The 22,241-nt window shown below is 40.1% G+C and overlaps 1 pseudogene; it reads right to left on the reverse strand.

The window, feature by feature from the left end:
- Positions 1-19,050: 19,050 nt before the first annotated feature.
- On the reverse strand, positions 19,051-21,950 carry LOC112815443 (hsc70-interacting protein-like; annotated as a pseudogene).
- Positions 21,951-22,241: the final 291 nt, after the last annotated feature.

Consider the following 22,241-nt stretch of genomic DNA (forward strand, 5'->3'; position numbering starts at 1 on the left):
TTCCGCCCCCACAAGTACCATGTCATTTTTCCGTGAACTCGGCCTGCAGTGATTAAGTATGTGTGCTTGAGAATGCTTCCAACGGTTTGAGCAATCCATCTGGCAAGAGCATTTGACACTCTGGGATTTGTTATTGTAGTGCTGTGCCAGCACCAAGACTGACTTAATTGCATTAGTCATCAAGCAGCAGTGCCACTAATCTTGGATCTTACCGAGTGCCATCTGGCTTGTGTATTTGAAAGACCAAACAAACAAAGCTGAAGAACTATAAACGTCTCCCATATTGGAGCCTGAGGTCCGGAGGTTATGACCCCAACTCTCAACCAGTTCTGTGGTAAAACTTTAAGGGTCACTCCTATATAAAAGAGGCATAATTTAGGCCAAAATGACAAGAGTTGAAGCCTTCCAAAAGACCCTGTCCACCCAGAACACAACTGCCTAGCCACATGCTAGAGTTCTCCAGATCCCTATCATTAGAGTCATTTCTGTATATTTGAGCAGCATCTCTGAGAAGTTCCATTAAATGCAACTGCATTACCTGGAATTAGGTACCTGTGAACTCCTTAGTTCTGGGCTCACATCTGGAAGAACTAGCTAGCTTCCTCAGTTTGGATACTGAGGGCACTGAAGTCAATTGGGTTGGTTGTTTTGATGGGTTCAAAAATGCAAAGGCTATTACCAGGAGATACTGCTGGCTAGAAGTATCTCAAGGATGTGTTCTGAGAAATTAGCCATAGTAATGAGGCGGAAGATGGAAGATATAGAAGAGGAGGAAACTTCTTGCTTCATGACTTTGCTCATATCTGGCCTGACACTCATACCTTCACATACCAGATATCATTAGACTAGAGCCTAGCCATTATTTTGTGAAGAACTTTAGCTTTGCCATTGACACATTAGAAACCTACTCAAAACTTCCTCCCAACTCCCTAAAATTCCAGCCAAGAAAAAAGAATTGAAAAGGCAAGGCAGAGGGGAAAATAAAAAACAGACATGCTGTTTTCAAAAAATCAACTTCCTTCTTTCTCTTAAAAATCTCCTTTTCTGCAAAAGGTTGCCCTATTATGGAATAGTTTGTACTTCTACCTTAACATCCCCTTGGAGTCCTCTCTGCACTCCTCTGTGATATCTCTAGGATAAAATAATCGCAGGACAAGCGACCTTCTTCTTGCCTGTGGCAGGAAAACTAAAACGGTATTTAGATGTATTTTCGGGCAAAGTTCATGATGGAGACTAATGTGAGTGGGTAGCCTCCCAATGGATGAACAGTTGGCTAGAAGCATTATGTGGGGCTCCGTTGAGCAAACATAAGGTAGAGGAGAGGGACACACAAGAATGAACCACATCAAGTGATTCTCTAGAAGCATCTTACTGCCCACTGTTGATTTGGGATGCATAGTTTCAACATCATCTGAATATAAGATTTTGGTTTACTTTAATGGGCACGTAGTTATTAGTCTAAATGTCAGCTTTTGTAAAATTCACCTTCATAGTATAAAATAAATACTGCCATCTCCCGCCCCCTTTAAACTCATTTTTCTACCGTACAATAAAATTGGCTTTCCTATCAAGCCTCTGAGATGAAATATCACTGAATAAGATTACAAATATACTTCACATGCCTATGAATTTTTTTCAAAAGTGGAAATCAAGGCAAACTTCGTTCACTAGCAAAACAAACCAAGGAATTGTTTTTCCACAAAAATAAACTTTTAGATGCCCTGATTACATAAATAAAAAAAATTTTTCCCCAGGTAGTCTCCTCTAAGAACAGTCTTTTGGCTGCTGTGATGCACTCATCTGTTGCATCCAGGTTGGCCCACCTTAGCCCTCTCCTCCCAGTACAGAAGACAGCAGATTGATTTCAGCTGGTACAGTAGAGTCACTGGCTCGTCCAGTCAGACCTTATGAAACACTTTAGCCGGGATATCCAAGATTCTTTTCCTCAAAACGATCCCATAGATCAGCCGTTCAGACTGTACCACGAAGGGCCCGAAAAGGACCGGGTTTTGGAACACCTCAGATTCATATAAGTGCTTCCATTGCAACTCATTCTTCACCTTGGCAGGCATACATCCTCAAGTTCAGCTCAGGACTTGCAATGACCAAGAGACTGGGATGAAGTAGGTTTGGCTGCATTGGCTGGGAGTGGATTCCTGGCTGAAAACCCAGGGCACTGACTTGAGTAGTCAGATTTCCAAAATACAAAAGGAAATAGCAAGGGTAAAAGGAGAAAAGAGAATAGTGTGTGTGTGTCCCCAGGGGTGTGTGTGAGTGGGAAAGGAGTGAAATGAAACAGATTGAAAACCACACCTTGCCCCCCACATGGAATCTTCCATTTAGTCCCCATGCCGGATGCTCCTTGTTTGCCCCATCAGATTCACTTTCCAGCCTTCTCTAATGTGATCTTGCCCTGGAAAGCTGACACATTGTGGAGCTCATCAATGGGTTCTTGTGCCCTCTGACTCCTAGTGGGTTTGGTCAATGGAAGGTATTGGTGGGGGTTCTGAAAACTTGAGAGTGAAGTTGTGGTTGGCAGAGGTGGACTGTGTCTTCCTGTGAAAGCCGCAGCTCCTGCCAATGTGGCTTCTCCATGCTGCTCTATCTGGGTTCTCGTAACTCCGTTACCATTTTGCCCTTCAAACCTAGGGGTGGGTGGAATGCTGACAATGGACGCTTGTCATTGCCAGTTCGGGGACAGTGTAGGAACATTGCCCTCTGTTCGTTCCCTTGAAACCTGCCTACATGTCTGCAAAGAATCCCTTTATTAAACTCTCCAAATCAAATTGCTTGAGTGTGCCATGGTTTCCCATCAAGACTTGGAAAGATATATGTTCTAAATACGTGAATTTTTACAAAGTAAATGATGGAAATTGAACTTAGGCAAGGCAGCTTTAAATCATAGTACTATTATGTCTGGTTCGAGGGCTATTGATGGCAAAGGAACAGGGTCATCCTTTTGTCTCTGCACATGACATATCACAAACAAATAGAAAAAACAGTGACGTAGGAGTCAGAAGATTTAGGATCTATCTGGAATTTACCCCACGGTGGGTATATAGCCTTAGTCAATTAATTGAACTTTTGTAGTACTCCATTTCCTATGTAATGGAAATAATCTGCTCAAGGTTCTTCACAGCACTTTTAGGAAGATCAAATATAATATGGTGCTTTGAAAAAAGGTTTCTCCATACTTACCTGTAAAAATCCTGTAGGTTTTTCCAGGACTGGCAGTAATAACAGTTCCTTTGAAGATTTTTTTCCTGAGTCTCCCAGGAAGAATTAATTCTCTTTCCTCCATTTTCACATAGCAATTGATTCAAACCTCTGTTAAAGCATCCATTCCATTATATTGTAGCTGAGTGTTTATAAGTTTATTACTTTAGTTAGATGATAAGCCCTTTACAGGTTGTATGCCAAGCACCAAGAATGGTACTTGGCACATAAAGATCTCAACACATGTTTATTGAAAGAATGCAAATGCTTTTCTCTTTTATTCTCATCTCTCTAGGTTTACACCATAATATCCTTGGGCCATGATGCCCATCCCACCCACGACTTCTAGGAGTCGCCTTAAGTACCATATGACACCACACAGCTAGAGCCAGGAATACACTCTAAAAGCAGCCTGAGCATACAGCGAGCTATGAATTGTCTGGGTTGGACCAATGAGGTATCTCAGGTTTTTTTTTTCTCAAAATTTAACTATTTGTACAGAGAATTCTGTCAGTCAAGAGATCTTTGAGTAAGCTGAGGAAGCAAACCTAAAGAGAGGAGAGAGGGAGGAGGCATGCAGAGAATTGAGGTGAGAGGCTACACCACCACTGACAAATGGCAGTTCTACTCAGCTGGGTTTTACAGACCCTAGAAGCCAGGGTTGTATTTTGTTTACCAACCTTAGATTCTGTGATGCTTCTCAGTGTCCCTGTATGTCTAGCTTCAGTGGGTTTCTATTTCTTTGCAATCCAGAGCTCTGATCGGAAGACCTCTTCTTAGTTTTCTTTCATTGTCCTGACAGGGTTGCTGAGAAAGTGGAGGAGTGAAGCCTGGCATTATACCAACTCTGCTCCTGGGAGCTTGATAGGGCCCCTAGGCACTTGGTACATACAGCTTGTGGCTTGCCTTATTCCTTATCTCCATGGGCTTGCTTCTTGTTCTCAAGGTCTTTACAACTTGGATTGAATCTTCTTTCCCTTCTACCTGCTGAGCAGATGTCCCCTTTCCTTTGTCATGAAGTGTTCACAATCTTTATTTTTTTAACCACTGTATTCCCATAGTTCATTGACCCCTTTCTCTGCTTCATAAGTTCTCACATGTCACACAACTCCTCATACCCCACATGTCTTAAGGGAACAAAATAAACTAAGAAGAACAAGCCAAGGGACGCCTGGGTGGCTCAGTCAGTTAAGCATCTACCTTCGGCTCAGGTCATGATCCCAGGGTCCTGGGATTGAGTCCCGCATCAGGCTCCTTGCTTGGTGAGGAGCCTGCTTCTCCCTCTGCCTGCCGCTCCCCCTGCTTGTGATCTTTCTCTCTCTGACAAACAAACAAACAAACAAATAAATAAAATCTTTAAAAAAAAAAAAGAAGAAGAAGAACAATCCAAGAAGGAAACTCTTAAGCAAACAACATAGCAAGACACTAGACTCAGAGGGCGCCTGGGTGGCTCAGGTGGTTAAGCGACTGCCTTCAGCTCAGGTCATGGTCCTGGAGTCCTGGGATCAAGTCCCACATCGGGCTCCCAGCTCGGCGGGGAGCCTGCTTCTCCCTCTGACCCTCTCCCCTCTCATGCTGTTTCTTTCTCTCTCTCTCTCTCTCTCTCTCTCTCTCAAATAAATAAATAAATAAAATCTTAAAAAAAAAAAAAAGACACTAGACTCAGGGAAACTCTGGCCTTCACCTTGTCTCCCGCATTTGAGTTTGGGCATGTCCTTTGGGGGCTCTTGGTTGACAGTGATTCCGACGGACACAGACCACACTGAGTCCAAAAAATACGAAAGATTTGGAACCCCATTATTGATTTGCTTCTGGGATCTGATGATGAAGGGAACCCTTAGACCACTTTTCAGGGCAGCTGAGAGCTGCCTGAATTCCTCTGAGAGTTAGAACCAATCAGCCCCTTCCCCACCCTGAGGATGAGAGAGTTGCCAGGGGCAATTCTCAGGCCTGGCATCTAGTGCTCAGAGTCAGAACCCATCATAAGGCCCTACATTTACTATCAATTTCTGTAGCAGTGGTTTGAGAAGTAGTGAAACAGGGAGGGGAAATAGGAACCCCAAAGAGGAAGAGAAAAATGACAGTTGATGTGCTGCTTTCTTAGGGTGAAAGTGTTATTTTTTTAGCAAACCAGCTTGTTTATAAAGTAGTTTCTGTGGGAAAATCACATCCTTTGAGCTACAGTTTAAGTGCTTGCCTTCTGCTTTTAGGAACTTTATACTAATGGTTTCATTAAATAATTATCCAATATAATAGATTCATTTAATACTTGATTAATTGTTAAAGAAATGAAGTAACATCCAGTCCTAGAGTCCACCAATTGCCCTTATAAATATTGTAAGTTGCAAACTTTCTGGAAGAAGTGAGCTTTTTATTTTTATTTTTTATTATTTTTTGCTTCGTAATGCCTTTCACAATAAAAATGATAGTGCCGAAGAAATATTGACAGCATGAACAACAACTTGGCCTCACTCCCAAGGATCATAAGTGATCATCAGAGGTTATGCAATGGCACTTGAGAGAGGGAAAAACCGAAGGAGGAAATCGGAATTCTTTGGCTAGATGTTCCATTTGTTTCGGCCAGACCCTTCAACCATCTTGCTCCCCTGTCTGTGACTAGGGATTCATTGCAGGCAGCTGCACCGCCTTTCCACACATGAGCAAGCCAATATCCTTCAGACTTCACAGTGATGAATATCACCTCCAGTTACAAAGGGGTTTGCTTCTGGCTTTAAAGTGAGAATCCAAACCTTGAAGTTTATTTAAAAACCTTATTGAAAAAATAGTGAGTGAGAAAATACAGTTCAATGTCATGGTTTAAAAAAACCAATATGGATATCTTTAAAAATGGGTAATGATAAACGCATTTAACCTGTTAGTCCCTGGTGAGCTGTAAATCAAGGCCTGAATTTCAGAACCCAGGGTTGTCATGTGAGCTCTGGGAAGAATGGCCTGGAATTACATTCTGGCGACATTACAAATGAGGCGTTGGTCAAAGACTGCTTTTAATATCTCCAAACCTCAGTTTATCTGCAGAAAAAAGCTCAGTGATATTATCATTCTTCAGGGTTATGGGGGGAAATTAAAATGGATATTTCATAAAAGCTCAATAATTTGCTGGTCGAAGTATTCTCACATATATGACTGTATATTCCAATTCATCTGAACGACATTTAACTCTCGAAGTTACAAAATCCAAATAGTGGTGTCTTACTCAGTTTGGGCTGCTGGGCCAGAATACCATAGGGTGGCTTATAAGCAACAGAAATTAAAATCTAACTTGTGACAAGTTAATAGACTAGAGGAACACCAATATGTTAATACAGACACAGAGCTTGGCCACTTCCAGAAACTCATGGTCTTGTTGGAAAGACAGAAAATCGCAATCCAGAATGACAAGGTCTTTAGTACCAGTTACCACTGGAAAGTAGTGAGAGGATGGTGGATGCCAGATGCAGTGGGTTATTACTTTCTCTTTTAAGAAAAGTATTTTTCACAATCTCCTTTGAGATAGGTTATGATTAAGATGGTGAAATGTGAGCTGGATTAGAGAAATGTTAGTTTTACAGCTGGCTGGCTAACTAGACCCAAAGGATATTAATGAATAGGCAGGTTAACCTGTTGAGATTTCCAGTGATGGACCATGGGCTCTGAGGCCTTGTGTTATTTAGCTTTTGTATTAGTGGTTTAGTAAATCACAGAAGGCATACTCATAAAAGTATGTATAAGATACACACCTGCCAGAAACAACTAATTCAAATGATGATGTAATCAATATTTATAGTGATCTTAATATGTTTTACTTGCATCAAAATAAATCAGATCCAACTTAAAAGGGAGGACGCCTTCATTTATGATAGCACCATTGCATCTTTCAAATAAACATTATCGTTTGTGCTGGTTATGTCAGTTTCTCTTCCTACAACAAGGGGTCACAAAGTTAGACAGCTGATAACTCCTCATGGGGCCTAATTTCAGGGGGGGAGGGCTGTGCAGCTGCTAGGGACTGGATAAAGGGAGCAGGTTGGACCCCATGCCTTGGTCTACCCTCTTACCATGACAAAAGTAAGGGAGGTGTGTTAATCAATTTTGTTCGAAGTTGAAAATGACATAAATAAAACTCCAAAACAACAACAAAAAAATACATCGCCTATCACACTTACAAATTCCAGAGATAAACCTGCTTGCAGCATAGTTGGAGCCAAGTGCTCCCTATAGGGAGAAATCTGCCTCTCTCAATCTCTTGACTTTTTGTTTCATTCATTCATTCCAAGACATGTTCTTACCAAATGGTGACACACATGACCTTTGACATCTAGGACTTACATTTAACTAACTAGCACAATGAAAACCCCTTCCCCATTGGTTCCGACAGAGCTCTAAGTTGGGCTCCCCTTGACTTAACTTGGGTCACATTCCTAAACCCATCACTGTAAACAGGATAGGATGGCCATATGTAGATCACAAGCGCATTCTCAGTTTGGAGAGGTTAATAGCAGTAGGTTAGAACTATTTCTATCCCAAATACATGAGATAGTTCCCATATAAAAGAGGAACCCTATGAATAGAAGCAGAGGGAAATGGATACTAGATGGACAAACACAACAGATGTCCACCCTGGAGGAAATATTCCCATTGTACTATTCATGGTGATACTAGATAAGACTGGATGGAATATGGCTAGAAGAACCAGAGATGAAAAAACCAAGGGAGGCATGAGAGCTGTTTTAAAGTTTGTGGAGAGTCAATGAACAGTCTTCATGGAGAAGAGGGGACTGACTTGATTTCTTAGATTCAGAGGGCAGAAATAAGATTGTTGGATAGAAGATGCTGGGAAGCTAACTTTAGTTCAATATGTGAAGAAACTTTATAATGACTTAAGTTGTCCAACAATGGTCAATCACCCAGCAAACTCTCCTCAAAGGGAGGGACTGGCAGGAATTCTTGCTGATGAAGAAACTTCCATTGGGTGGGAAGCTGCATTAGATGACCACCAAGGTATCTATTTTATCTTTCAGATCCTGAACTCTTTGATCTTTAAATGGCATAGCAAGCATCTAATGCACTGCCTGGACAGCCTCATTGGAATCTAGCTATTTCAAACTGCCAAAGACCGTGGAAATTTGAACCCTTTGACTAAGTTGATTAGGAATGCCTGTACACATGGGTATGTGTCAACATTTGTATAAATGTATTTTCTGTTGCTGGAAAGGCCCAGGTAGCTTCTGAGGAGTTACTTTGCATTTCTTGGCTTAAGTTTAAGCACTGAGAAGCCTCAGAAATGCTCCCTACACCCTGACCTGGAGATTTCTATTTATAAACACTTTGATCACATTATGACTGAAGGAAACTGGTTAAGAGGAAGGAAGATCAATTTTATTTTCTGCAACAAGCAGATCTGGTGAGTTTGGAAAATTCCATAATAAATGTTTCTCTAATTTACTTATAGTTTCTGACTGATGATAATGATAATCACAATGATTATAGCTTTCATTATTGAGTGCTCACTGCTAATATTAATAGCTAACATTCATTGCTATTACTAAAAATAGCTGATCTCATTTACTTGGAATGATTCGAAGGACTTCACATGTATTATCTCATTTAATACTCATAAGACCTCTTTGAGGCAGGTACTATGATATTGTCATGTTATCAATGAGCAGATGGAGGTACAGAGTTTAATAAGTTGCCAAGGTCATTCCAGTTGTAAGAAGCAGTATTGCAGTGTGCCAAAAATGGTTTCATATGTATGATCTTCTTTAAATCACACAGCACCCCTATGAAGAAGATATGAATAGTTCCATTTTATAAATGATGAAAATGAATGTCAAGAAGTCTCTTATTCAAGGTCATGTGATCTAGCTAGCAAGTAGCGAATCAGAATTGGAGTCAGTCTGCCTCTAAAACTTGTGCTTTACTGTCTCCCACATCCCAGAATCCAGAATGGCCAATGCACCCCTGTCTGGATTGGTCCTGGACTCTGGTATGAACCATTTTCTTTTCTTTGGGGAAGATTCTACCACACTGCCTCCTGCCTCCTGCTGGTCTGGGGCATAGCTGGTGGCATGAGTCTCTGGGTTCCAGAGAGTGGGAAGAAGAAAATCCCAACTTCACCTGCTCTGTCTCCAAATTGTTAGCTCCTTGGGGAATACCACAGTCTATTATCTCTTGGCCTGTGGGTTTTCAGGGACTCCCCACAAAATAGAATTTCTTCACTTTCTGCTGCCAGGAACACTTGGGGATTGCCAACTCTTTGCCAGGATGACAGGTCCCATTTTCCTGGAGCATATGTTTATGTAAGAATTGACAAGGATTAGGAGAAAGAAGTGAAAATCAGTGACCATGATTTATCTCGTTAGAGTGTCTTATGCCTTGTAACAACTCTGTTGTATTTTTAGTCTTGTTCAGAAGAAAATGAAGCACCTGGCCACTCAGGGGCATTCGTATCTTTATAATTAATCTTTCCATGCCTCTGAGGTACTACTGAGTGATTTTATGTAGATTAAGAATTCAATAAAAAAAGTAATCTCCCTAAGTTATCATGAATTATGTATATGATATCTAGAATCTCTATGAAAGTATGTGTTCAGAATCTCCATTTGTCTGTTTGATCTCCTCCTTATATTTCTTACTCCATGTTTTAATCTACTCTTCATAAATATTGTGCCGAATACAATGACTTGCCCAGTGAATATTCTGGAAACAGTTCTAAAATGGTGATAGTGACCTGGGTTCTGGGTGAGAGTCGTTCCTGAAATGGTCTCGGGGGAAGAAGGTCCTGAGCCAAATCAGCATAGGAAATAGCACAGCCAGTGCGGAGAATTGGACCGAGGTCATGGCTGGGAAGGCAACAAGCCAGGGGGACAAGAACAGAACAGAAATAGAGAAGGAGCTGTAGTGTCAGCTCCCAAATATTGATAAGGTCCTGATAGATTTGTCAAAAAAGCATGACATCCCATGCATTTTGTACTTGCATTTGTTTTGTATTATGCTTTTCATAGAGTTAGAAAATAAAAACAAAATGTAGGAGCTCTTTGCAGTGATTTTTCCCTTGTGCCATCTCTACTTGGATGGTATCCTTTCTGCTCATGCTCATTTCTTCTAGTGGCAATTTTCTCAAAATGAAACTCAGTTCAGAACTTCCAAATGAAGGAATAAACAAATGCATAAGAATTTAGAGACTCAATGCAAATGTGATCTTAGGCCTTCAGTGTTGCCGTACAAAGTTTAAGTTCATCTGTTGTTCTCAGCTCAATCTTGGCTATTGCTTTTATAGAGAGACCGTGTAGGTCTCAGGAGAGGAACACCCTCCTCCCACCCCCATCTGTGGTTTTGCTTTCTGTGGTTTCAGTTGCCCGTGGTCAACCGCAGTCCAGAAGCAGATGATCCTCCTTCTGACGTAGCATCAGAAGGTCAATAGAAGCCTAATGCTATGTCACCGTGCCTATGTCACTAACCTCACTTCCCCTCATCACACAGGCATTTTGTATTTCCCATCATCACAAGAAGGGTGAGTGCAGTTCAATAAGGTATTTTGAGAGGGACCACATTCACATAATTTTATGACATTACATTGTTATAGTTGTTCAATTTTATTATTAGTTATTATTGTTAATCTCTTACTAAGCCTAATTTATAAAGTAAACTTTATCATACACACACACACACACACACACACATACAGAGTATATATAGGGTTGGGTACTATCCACAGTTTCAGGCATCCACTGGGGGTTTTGGAACACATCCCCCACTGATAAAGGGGGCACTACTGTACTTGATTTCTGAGGCCCAACCAAGGACTTCAGAAAGCACGAATGCCTGTTAGTTAGTCCGTATCTAATCATGAAGGAAGGAAGATCAAAGACTTAACTGGTGGTTATTTATCTGGAATCGATCACCAAGCTGAAAGAGCCAAATAGAGCCAGCAATGTTACAGAGAAATTTGCCAAATCAGCTGAGAGATAAACGATACTTTATTAATTAATCTCACCTTAAATAACTTGGCTCTTGGATCGGTATACTTTGACACTTTGCTTTTTCAATATTTACCTCAGAGGTCCTAAAAGCATTCGTTTTTGTTTACAGGAGATGTGGTAATGGTATTATTGGTGAAAAAGCACAGTGGAAATAAATGTGTTCATTCCCATTCCTCAAAACAGGTAAGCTATTTGAGGAACATTAACCTGAAATTTCTCACCAGTCTTGCACTGGCTCTGCCCCCTTACGTAGAGATCTGCCACTACTATTATGAGTAATTGTCACTTCTTCCCTGTCACCACCCTCCAGAATTAATTTATTTCCCTCCTCTACAGTGAGGTTCAGATGCAGAATGGGGTGAGGCTTGAGGAGCAAAGAGAAACATGTAGCTCAAGACTGACTTTCCAAGCTGGACCCCACCCCCCACCACGTGGCACTCCCAACGTGCTTTGGGGTTGGGCAAAGTGGCTCAAAGGGTAAGGGTTGGCTAGAAAGCAACAGTGGATGTTCTGTGGATGAAGAGGAGAAATGCAACGGAGAAGTCTCACACTGTTGTGACATATGTTGGTCCCTCAGTAAATCCAAATGCATTTAGGTGCTGACTGAATGCTTATCACCATCCTCAGATGCCAGAGTGGTATCATTTCCCTAGAGAGTTTAAATGGCTTGCAGGTTACTGAGCCTCCAGATAAATCTGCCTGTTAGATGACACCCTGTATGGCTCTGAGACAGATGGTCAGTGAGACATCCTTCAACATACTGTTTTACGCATTTTGGGTTTGGTATAGAAAAAAATAGTTTTATCATCTTTGTGTGTGTGTGACTTGGTGATGAATTTTACTATTTAATAAGTGATTATTACAGTACCTTTTTTTTGCAATCATACTAAAAAATTGTGCCAGGGGAATCAGCTGTAAAAGCTTATGGAAAATAAGTACTTTTATATAAGTGAACTAATTTGAAAATGCAGGTGAGGAAGATTGTGTTTTCTTGGGGACTTGGAGAAGCTAGAATGGGGTGGGGATAGAAGCCAGTTAGTAACAGGGGGGTTCAGTGAGCAGCTGCCTACCAGCACACAGAGGGGGTCCAGGGGCGGGCATGGCAGGCGGTGGGGTCAGTAACTGCTTTGGAGTGAATAGTCTCTGATTTATTCTGAGGCAAAGCAGAAATCCCAACTCAAGGGCAAAGCGGAAGAATGAGTTTCAACTTGTGGTTTGCCTGTTGCTCAGTCAACAACTGTGGATGCTCTCATCCCTGGTAAAGCAAATAATTTTTGAATGTCTATGTATGAAGAGTTTTCACCTAGATTATGGAATTGCTGCCTCAAAGAGGCCTGTAAATCTTTGCCCAGTCATGTCCAAGAATCTCATTTGTGACTAAAAGTTTCTGTTCAAACTCAAGTATCCTTACTCCGAATTTACTATCTGGAGTTTAGCTCTGCTGTCCATATCCCTGGGAAATAGCTCTATATTAATTATTTAGGCCAATTTTATTTTTTATTTTTATTTTTTAAAGATTTTATTTATTTATTTATTTGACAGAGAGAGACACAGCGAGAGAGGGAACACAAGCAGGGGGAGTGGGAGAGGGAGAAGCAGGCCTCTCGCTGAGCAGGGAGCCTGATGGGTCTGGAGCCTGACGCGGGGTTGGAGCCTGACGCGGGGCTGGAGCCTGACACGGGGCTGGAGCCTGATGCGGGGCTCCATCCCAGGAGTCTGGGATCATGACCTGAGCCGAAGGCAGAGGTTTAACGACTGAGACACTCAGGTGCCCCTATTTAGGCCGATTTTAAATTTCTTCAGAGCTGAACAAAATTGAGATGAACCACAGCAAGTTATTCCTAAGAGATTGGTAGAATAGCTTTCTAGAAATGAAGGTCTGCAACAGAAATTGCTAATAATTTTGTAAATCAAGTAAACGGAGCCACTTGGATAATGTTAAAAAATATTTACTTAACTGGGTTTTAAAATGCCATTTCCTGGCATCCAAATGCTTAAATAACTACACCATGGTAAACACGCAAGTGTAATTTTGCTAAAGAGTTTATTTTGGCCAGAAGCCGTCACATTGGTTAATTAGTATAAGGATAAGTAGTCTTTGGGAAGAAAGTACTTAAATATGACATCTGAAAAACCGCTCTAAACATTAATGTTAAATCTTTAAAATATTTAGAGAGAAAAATTAGTTGTTTGTAACACTAGGGGACTTGCATAAATTTCTTTATCTGACTTCAAAATAATTATCATGTGATTTCTATGATTCATCCAGCCTGAAATAAAATAATTAGCATGAAATAAATGCAGGGAATTTGATAAATACATGCTTCCCTTTAGGGGCTAAAGGATTTATTTTGACAACATTTCCATTTGTACCAATTGTTCTAATAAAGATAATTTTCATATTTTAAAAATTATGCAGTTCTGATTTTTCTCCTTTATGGAACACACCCATCAAATAAGACAATAAAAAAAAATTTACAGAGCCCTCCTAAAAGTTTTTAATTTTTAAAAATACGCCAGCACTTTTTCTGCCAATCACTAGTAGTTGCAAACAGTGTAGTGTTGAGGCAAGAGTCTGAGGTTATTGTAATAACTGAGGAAAAATAAAATAATGCTCTTGAAAGCTCCTGGCACATAGGAGGCCCTCAATAATCAAGTATTAAATTCTTCATGGAGTTGGAAATGTATGGAAAAAAGGAATTTATTTAGAAATTTTACTTTCAAAAATCTTAAAATTTCCTTGCTTCTAAACTTTCAACCAACATACATTGTGTCCTTATGCATTTGAAGAGACCTTGGAACCACGTGCTGTTTTCCCATAGCAGTGTAGTTCCTGTGCCAGTGATTAGCAGCAAGCATGGTTTATTTTATCTTCATTAGCAGGAGCTGACAAGGGACCTAGTTTTCGTAGTCTCAGCTAGAGAAAGGAGGAGGCAGCTTTGATTAACTTGCAATACTTACTTCAGTTTCAGTGATAAAGTGATGTGGAGGCAAAGCTACCAAATGAATCAACTGTCTCTAAATTAACATGGGGGCCACAGCTAGATTTGCATAGGTACTCCATTTTCACATGCAAAAATGTCAGACAATTCTATTGTGTACAGACCTTCTTGGCCCAGCTACTTTGTCCTATCTTTCTCCTTTCATATAAAGGAATTCTATATTTAAAAGAAAAAATTTCTGATAATTAGTTTACTGATTCTTTTAATGTCTTTATCAAAGACCTTGTTAGTTTTCATTTGAGCAGTCTGTTTTAAGGGCAAATAAACATGCTCACCTGTGTATTGAGAAGAGGAATAATTTCCAATGAACAGTAAGTGTTCATTGAACAATAATGAATGATCATGTCCAATGACTTGTGACCTTGATCAAAATCTAGCTCTTAATCTTTCCAGTTATATCAAATTAATAATCATGATTAACATCTAAATAGCTTCAAGGTTTCTATAGATTTCTTAATTTAGAGAATAGTAACAAGGTATTGGGGAAGCCCAGATATTTATCCCTGTAATTTCAATTCTGTAACACCTACATGTTAAACTTAAATATCTCTTGTAGCAAATCTATCCACTCACTCACTCATAATTCTACTGGACACCATCAAAAGGTTAGGGGAAAAGAACTCTCAAGAATTTGGAGATACCAGATGTGAGAAATTCCAGACAGTAATGTAAGGGAGGGAAACATTTTCCTCTCCCTCTTAGGTTACTCCCTTTGGCTGGGTACCGGGCATTAACAAGTCCTGGGAATTAACTGTTAACAGAACAGGTTTATATCTTACGCACATGGGGACCCTCACAGAAAAGAAGTGAAAATCCCCCAGAGTGGTTAGGCCTGGGAGCTTCTGTACCATTTTAACAAAGGATGACAAATTGCATAGAAGTGACAAGACAAAGGAAAAGGGATGTGGACTTGTAGGGCAGTAAATTGTGGGAAGGTAAATATATGGGAGAAAGTAATGGAAAATAAGGGTTATTTATAAGGTTTGTTATGCAGACTTAAGTCAGTGTTTTCTCCAGTGATAAGAGTCATGTTCTTTTCCGGGTTTGGGAGAGGGGCCACTTTCACAAAGGGAAATTTATGCTTGCTTTGAGGCAGAAAGGGAGAGGAGAGTGAACTCCTCCTACGTCTGCTGTTTTCTTAATTGCCTTCAGTTCAAAAGAATCCTTATGTCATAGTGGCATATTTTGGGGGTGGCATATTCTGATCCCCTTCATTAGCATGGTGCAAAAGAAAGCAAACTAAATAGAGATCCTATTCTGGGTCTCCCCTTTACTACTCTTGTGTCATTTCTTAGGTTTAATTTCTCTGACACTCAGCTATCTTACCTAAGAGAAGATAATTCTGATCCTACGTGTGAGGTTAGCATAAGGACTGAGAACTGTGTGTGAGCTCTTTGTAAACTGTTAAGAACTTTACACATGTTGAGTATTACATGTTAAGTGCTCTGTGTGGTGTAAACTCCATGTTAGTTTTTCTCAATTAAACAAAAAGCATTGCACCTAGAGAATCTCTAGGTGGGTACAAGAGAGGTTACTTTTTATTCTCTCGAAAAGACTGTTTCTTTTTCATGTCCCTAAATCCGTATTAATAGCTTTTTTCTTTTATTTCAAAATATATTATGACATCCTTTTAAAATTACATTTAAGATTCTTATGTGCTTTCCTCCCCAAACCCCTACCCCCAGTTGGTAACCTTTGCTCAAAATGTAATAAATAGTTCTCCAGAAAAGTATTCATGACGACTCAAGTCCAGGATAGGCCTCCTGGAGGAAAGAGCACTTAAACTGGGCATGCAGGAAGAGAAGGCTTTGCTAGAACAGGGAGAGAATGGTCTTCTAGAATAAAGCAAAAGTATACACATAAAACAAAGAGATGGCAAGAACAGAGAATGCAGGGAAATATAACTGTAAAAATATCTTAAAACATTTTCAAATATAACCCCAAAGGTAATTTAATTATTTAAAAATGGTCCCTTCTGAGGAGTCAGTTCAGTGAAGATTTTTGCTCCCTGAATCCTGGCTCTTTTGTTTTATTTTTTATCTCTCTGAAGAAAAGAACATGATCTAATTAAAGTTTGAAGACCAAGGTAAGTGTCAAAATGGCTACATGTAAAGTCCTCTGTAAGAATTCCATTCTTTCATAACAGAAAGCAGCCTTAATTTGGCTGAATGCAATGGTGATTTTTCTTTTCAGTAAGAGCTTTGGGTAAAAAATAGTTATCCAACTCTTCTTCTGAAAAAATGCAGCAGAACTTTTAGAATCAAACGAAAACAACCTTTTTAGACACAGGCAGCCAAGTAATCCCTAAAGGTGCCCAGCTCTGTCTCAGCAGTGAACCAAGAAGGTGCACTTTGACAGAGTTTATTTTCACATTGGCAAACAGGAAAGGACAGTGATATGCTTTCCTGTACTACTTCCTGTAGAGCAAATTTGTCACTTCACCAGGCTCAATCATGATGCGAACTAAACTTTTCTGGAGACATTTGGGATATAAACTATTACCACACATATGCATAGTATCTTTCAAATCTCTATGTTCGATATAAATGTCAAATGTGTTCTTCCCCGTCTTTGGAAGATTCTAGGAGTGCCTGGCAAGAAGAGGCTGCTGACTGGAGTCCAGAACCAAGCTAATCAACTCTCCTGAGTCAAAACAGTGTCTGAATGATGAGTCCCAAGGCAGATTTCAGGAATGTAGAACATTTGGTGAGTTTGTATATTGTTACCAGGAGCCTCTTGTTTGCCCTGCTGGTGAAACCAAAGCCAAGAACTTCCTGGGGAACCAGAAACTCTTGGGTCCTAATACAGTTCTTTGAAAAGCCCTTTCCTATTCATTCACTCACAAATGCATATCAGATTACTCCCGACCACGTGGAGTCCATTGTGCTGGGGGCTACAGAGGACAAATGAGTATAAACACTTAAATTCCTATCCTAGAGGAGTGATTGGTTTTTAGGGGAGACAGGCATATAGTTCAGACTTTACCCTATGGGCACTGGAAACAAAATGTTTAAACAGATACTAGCACAACAAGATTGTGCTCTGGAAGAGACAAGATTCAAGTCAAAGCAACCAAATGGAAGTTGTTTCAATAATCAGTAGTCAAGAGAGGATCGTGGCCTGAACTAAAGCAGTCGAGTAGAAATAGAGAAATGTGACCAGGTTTGAGGAAGTACCACTGGAGAACTTGACCATTGATCAGATGTGAGGAAGGGGAATAAAAGGGAAATACCCTATGACGAACCCCACAGGAGAAAATGGTAAGCCCATGTTTGGGGGAGAGCTGGGTATAACATTGGGAAATAAAACTGATGCCTTCATTCCAGTTAGGACAGGAAGTGGAAGGGATTTTCAGGGAGAAGTTTAAGGATCTAGGGACACGAGCCTACTATACAATATGGCAATGTTTTCCACAATAGATCATGACTCATTAGTGGGCCAAGAAGTCACTTTAGCAGGTTTTGTCCAGTATTATTTTTAATTTTTAAAACAAATTTGTTGAAGTATAATTTATACACCTATTGTAAGTGTACAAGTAAGTAATTTTTAGCAAATTTATGGTTATAAAGCCATCACCATAATCCAGTGTTAGAACATTTCCAGCAAAGTTTTACTTCAATTCATTCAAATCCTCAGCCCTACGCAACCCCTGATCTGCTGTCTCATTATATTTGCATTTTCTAGACATTTCATATAAATGGAATCATACAATAGTCTTTTATGTCTAGCTTCTTCCACTTAGCATGGTGTTTTTGAGGCTCATCTACGTTGAACATATATTGATATTTTCTTTTTATTGCTAAGTATTTCAATATGTGGATATACCACATTGTGTTCTCCAGTTGATAGACATTTGGATTGTTTCCAGTTTGGGGCTAATATAAATAATGCTGCTATAAACATTTGTGTATATGTGTTTGGATGGAAATATGTCTTTATTTTTCTCGGATATATCCTTAGGAGTGGAACTGCTGTATCATATGACAAGTTTATGTTTAACTTTTTAGAAATGGCTACATTATTTTTCAAAATGGCTGTTCCATTTTACATTCCCAACAGCAATGTATAGGTGTTTCAGTTGCTCCATACTCTCCGGTCAGTAGTGTTAGTCTTTTGATTATGTCTCTTATAGTGGGGTCTATAGTGGTATCTCCTTATGGTTCTAATTTCTCTAATGTGGTTGAGCACATCTTGCTGTGCTTATTGACCATTCATATATCTTCGTATCTTTTGTGCATTTTGTAATTGGGTTGTTTATCTTCTTATTATTGAATTATGAGGGGCCTTGATATATTTCTTTATCAGGTAGAGGATTAACAAATATTTTCTTAGCAAATGTTTCTTCCAGCCCATAACTTGTCTTTGCATTTTCTTAATGGTGTCTTTTGAAGCACATAAGTTTTTCATGAAATACAATTAATCAATTTTTCTTTTATGGATTTTTCTTTTGGTATTTTATCCAAGAACTCTGTCCAACCCAAGGTCACAAAGATTTTCTCTTATGTTTTCTTCAAGAAGTTTTATAGTTGTAGCTGTTATATTTAGGTCTATGATTAATTTTTTTTAGGGACCAACACACTCTTTTAATATGTTTTTAAGTATTTTTAAGGTTTAAAAAGTGTTTAAAGTTTGTAATTCCTAGTAGGAAAACATTATCTGAATGAATACCGTAATGGCAAACCACTATAGAATGTTTCAGTTGCCTGTGGGACAGAGAGGTAGGGATTTTCTTCACAGCACCCCAGCTTTCTTCATGAGAAGGTCAGAGGTACACTGGTTTGTATTATTGCAACATCCATTAGGTGATCGTTGCTTTTCCTTAGGCAAGGGCTTTATTTGTCAGAAGGGCATTATGCTTGACCTCCAAATTTGGCTGATAATTTACTGATGAGATTCATAACCTTTGGATTGCTCTGATATTTTTTTCTTTAAATTTTTTATTGTTATGTTAATCACCATACATTACATCATTAGTTTTTGATGTAGTGTTCCATGATTAATTGTTTGTGTATAACACCCAGTGCTCCACGCAGAACGTGCCCTCTTTAATACCCATTACCAGGCTAACCCATCCCCCCACCCCCTCCCCTCTAGAACCCTCAGTTTGTTTTTCAGAGTCCATCGTCTCTCATGGTTCGTCTCCCCCTCCGATCTCCCCCCTTCATTCTTCCCCTCCTGCTATCTTCTTCTTTTTTTTTTTCTTAACATATATTGCATTATTTGTTTCAGAGGTACAGATCTGTGATTCAACAGTCTTGCACAATTCACAGCGCTCACCATAGCACATACCCTCCCCAATGTCTATCACCCAGCCACCCACCCCCTCACCCCACCCCCAGTCCAGCAACCCTCAGTTTGTTTCCTGAGATTAAGAATTCCTCCTATCAGTGAGGTCATATGATACATGTCTTTCTCTGATTGACTTATTTCACTCAGCATAACACCCTCCAGTTCCATCCACGTCGTTGCAAATGGCAAGATCTCATTCCTTTTGATGGCTGCATAATATTCCATTGTATATATATACCACTTCTTCTTTATCCATTCATCTGTCCATGGACATCTTGGCTCTTTCCACAGTTTGGCTATTGTGGACATTGCTGCTATAAACATCGGGGTGCACGTACCCCTTCGGATCCCTACACTTGTATCTTTGGGGTAAATACCCAGTAGTGCAATTGCTGGATTGTATGGTAGCTCTATTTTCAACTTTTTGAGGAACCTCCATACTGTTTTCCAGAGTGGTTGCACCAGCTTGCATTCCCACCAACAGTGTAGGAGGGTTCCCCTTTCTCCGCATCCCCGCCAACATCTGTCGTTTCCTGACTTGTTAATTTTAGCCATTCTGACTGGTGTGAGGTGGTATCTCATTGAGGTTTTGATTTGGATTTCCCTGATGCCGAGCGATGTTGAGCACTTTTTCATGTGTCTGTTGGCCATTTGGATGTCTTCTTTGGAAAAATGTCTGTTCATGTCTTCTGCCCATTTCTTGATTGGATCATTTTTTCTTTGGGTGTTGAGTTTGATAAGTTCTTTATAGATTTTGGATACTAGTCCTTTATCTGATATGTCATTTGCAAATATCTTCTCCCATTTTGTCGGTTGTCTTTTGGTTTTGTGGACTCTTTCTTTTGCTGTGCAAAAGCTTTTTATCTTGATGAAATCCCAATAGTTCATTTTTGCCCTTGCTTCCCTTGCCTTTGGTGATGTTTCTAGGAAGAAGTTGCTGTGGCTGAGGTCGAAGAGGTTGCTGCCTGTGTTCTCCTTTAGGATTTTGATGGACTCCTGTCTCACTTTTAGGTCTTTCAACCATTTGGAGTCTATTTTTGTGTGTGGTGTAAGGAAATGGTCCAGTTTCATTCTTCTGCATGTGGCTGTCCAATTTTCCTAGGACCATTTGTTGAAGAGACTGTCTTTTTTCCATTGGACATTCTTTCCTGCTTCGTCAAAGATTAGTTGACCATAGAGTTGAGGGTCTATTTCTGGGCTCTCTATTCTGTTCCATTGATCTATGTGTCTGTTTTTGTGCCAGTACCATACTGTCTTCATGATGACAGCTTTGTAATAGAGCTGGAAGTCTGGAATTGTGATGCCGCCAGCTTTGCTTTTCTTTTTCAACATTCCTCTGGCTATTCAGGGTCTTTTCTGGTTCCATACAAATTTTAGGATTATTTGTTCCATTTCTTTGAAAAAAGTGGATGGTATTTTGATGGGGATTGCATTGAATTGCTCTGATATTTTGACATATTCGCTGGGTTCTGGGCCACATCCTGGAAGGCCACCATAACTTCTGGATCCTGCATGGCTGTGAGAACTCTGGATGACTAAGAATTTCATTGAGCCCAGGCATTCCTGCCATTCCAGGCATCCCCCCTGCCATTCCAGGCATTCCTCCAGGAAAGCCACCTGGGAAAGAGTCATACTGAGCTCCTGATTGTGGTCTGGCTTCTTCCTCCCTCTGGGCCTTCTTAACTCTCATGTTCTTCCCGAGCCTTAACCCTTTCTAGTCTTTCTTTGATCTCTCGCTCTTCACGTTTTTGCTCATACTTTCTCCGATGTTCAGCAATTTTCTGGGCCCTCAGTTGAACTTCTTTCACCATTGCACTAGCATCTTCATCGTAATCCAGTTTACAAGCAAGGGCAAGATCATGTGCTGTTTCTTCCCAATGGCCCAGAAGTCTGTGTGCTTTCCCTCGCCACTTATAAGGCTGAGCTGAATCAGGATTTATTTCAATAGCTCTGTCACAGTCTCGAATGGCAGCATCTGGCTTCTGTAATTTGATGAAGACACTGGCTCTCTTGGCATACAGAATGGCCAAGTAAGGATTCAGTTTGATGGCATTTGTGAACAAGTCAAATGGCTCTCTGTAGTTCACCATCACTTAGGGCATCAATGGCAGCCACTTTTTTAGCATTTGCCTGATCCATCATTTCCTCGGTTATCTCTACATTTTCATCTCCCATTTTTTGAGTGGTATCAGTATGTGTTTCAATCACACCTTCATTGTCAATTTCTAGATCACTTTCCTCACTTGATGGTTAGTCTGTCTTTATGTTTTCCTCTGCCTTCTTATTTTCTTCCTTGATATTGTCTTCTGATTTAGTTTTATGAGTGGCAGGTGGTATTTTACTCCCCATGCTCTCCACCCACTCCCGCAGGAAGTGCATTTCCTCAGTGTGCAGAACACTCGGATCCTGTTTACACAATTTTCATGAAGGCCCAAAGCTCGCTCACTTTGTGGGGGTCCATGGTCCAGAGATGGTGGCAGGCAGCAGGCGGCAGGTGCGGCTGAGGTTGTGGCCCGATTCCAGGTGCTGGCCTATGATTAATTTTGAGTTAAGTGTTGTGTATGGTATGAGGTAAGGATATAACTTCATTTTTTTTATGTGGATATACAATTGTCCAACAACGAGTATTTTTTTAAAAAGACAATGGAAGATTCTAGAGTGCAGTCCACATTGTTCTATAAAATATATACATATTCCATGTGTTTTCTGAGTTGTGAAAAAGAAAAGGATTTATTTTTTGTTTCATGATCAA

This window comes from Callorhinus ursinus, unplaced genomic scaffold (assembly GCF_003265705.2).
Source record: "Callorhinus ursinus isolate GAN/ISIS: 27379988/994484 unplaced genomic scaffold, GSC_fseal_2.0 scaffold6, whole genome shotgun sequence".
In the NCBI taxonomy this organism is placed as follows: Eukaryota; Metazoa; Chordata; class Mammalia; order Carnivora; family Otariidae; genus Callorhinus; species Callorhinus ursinus.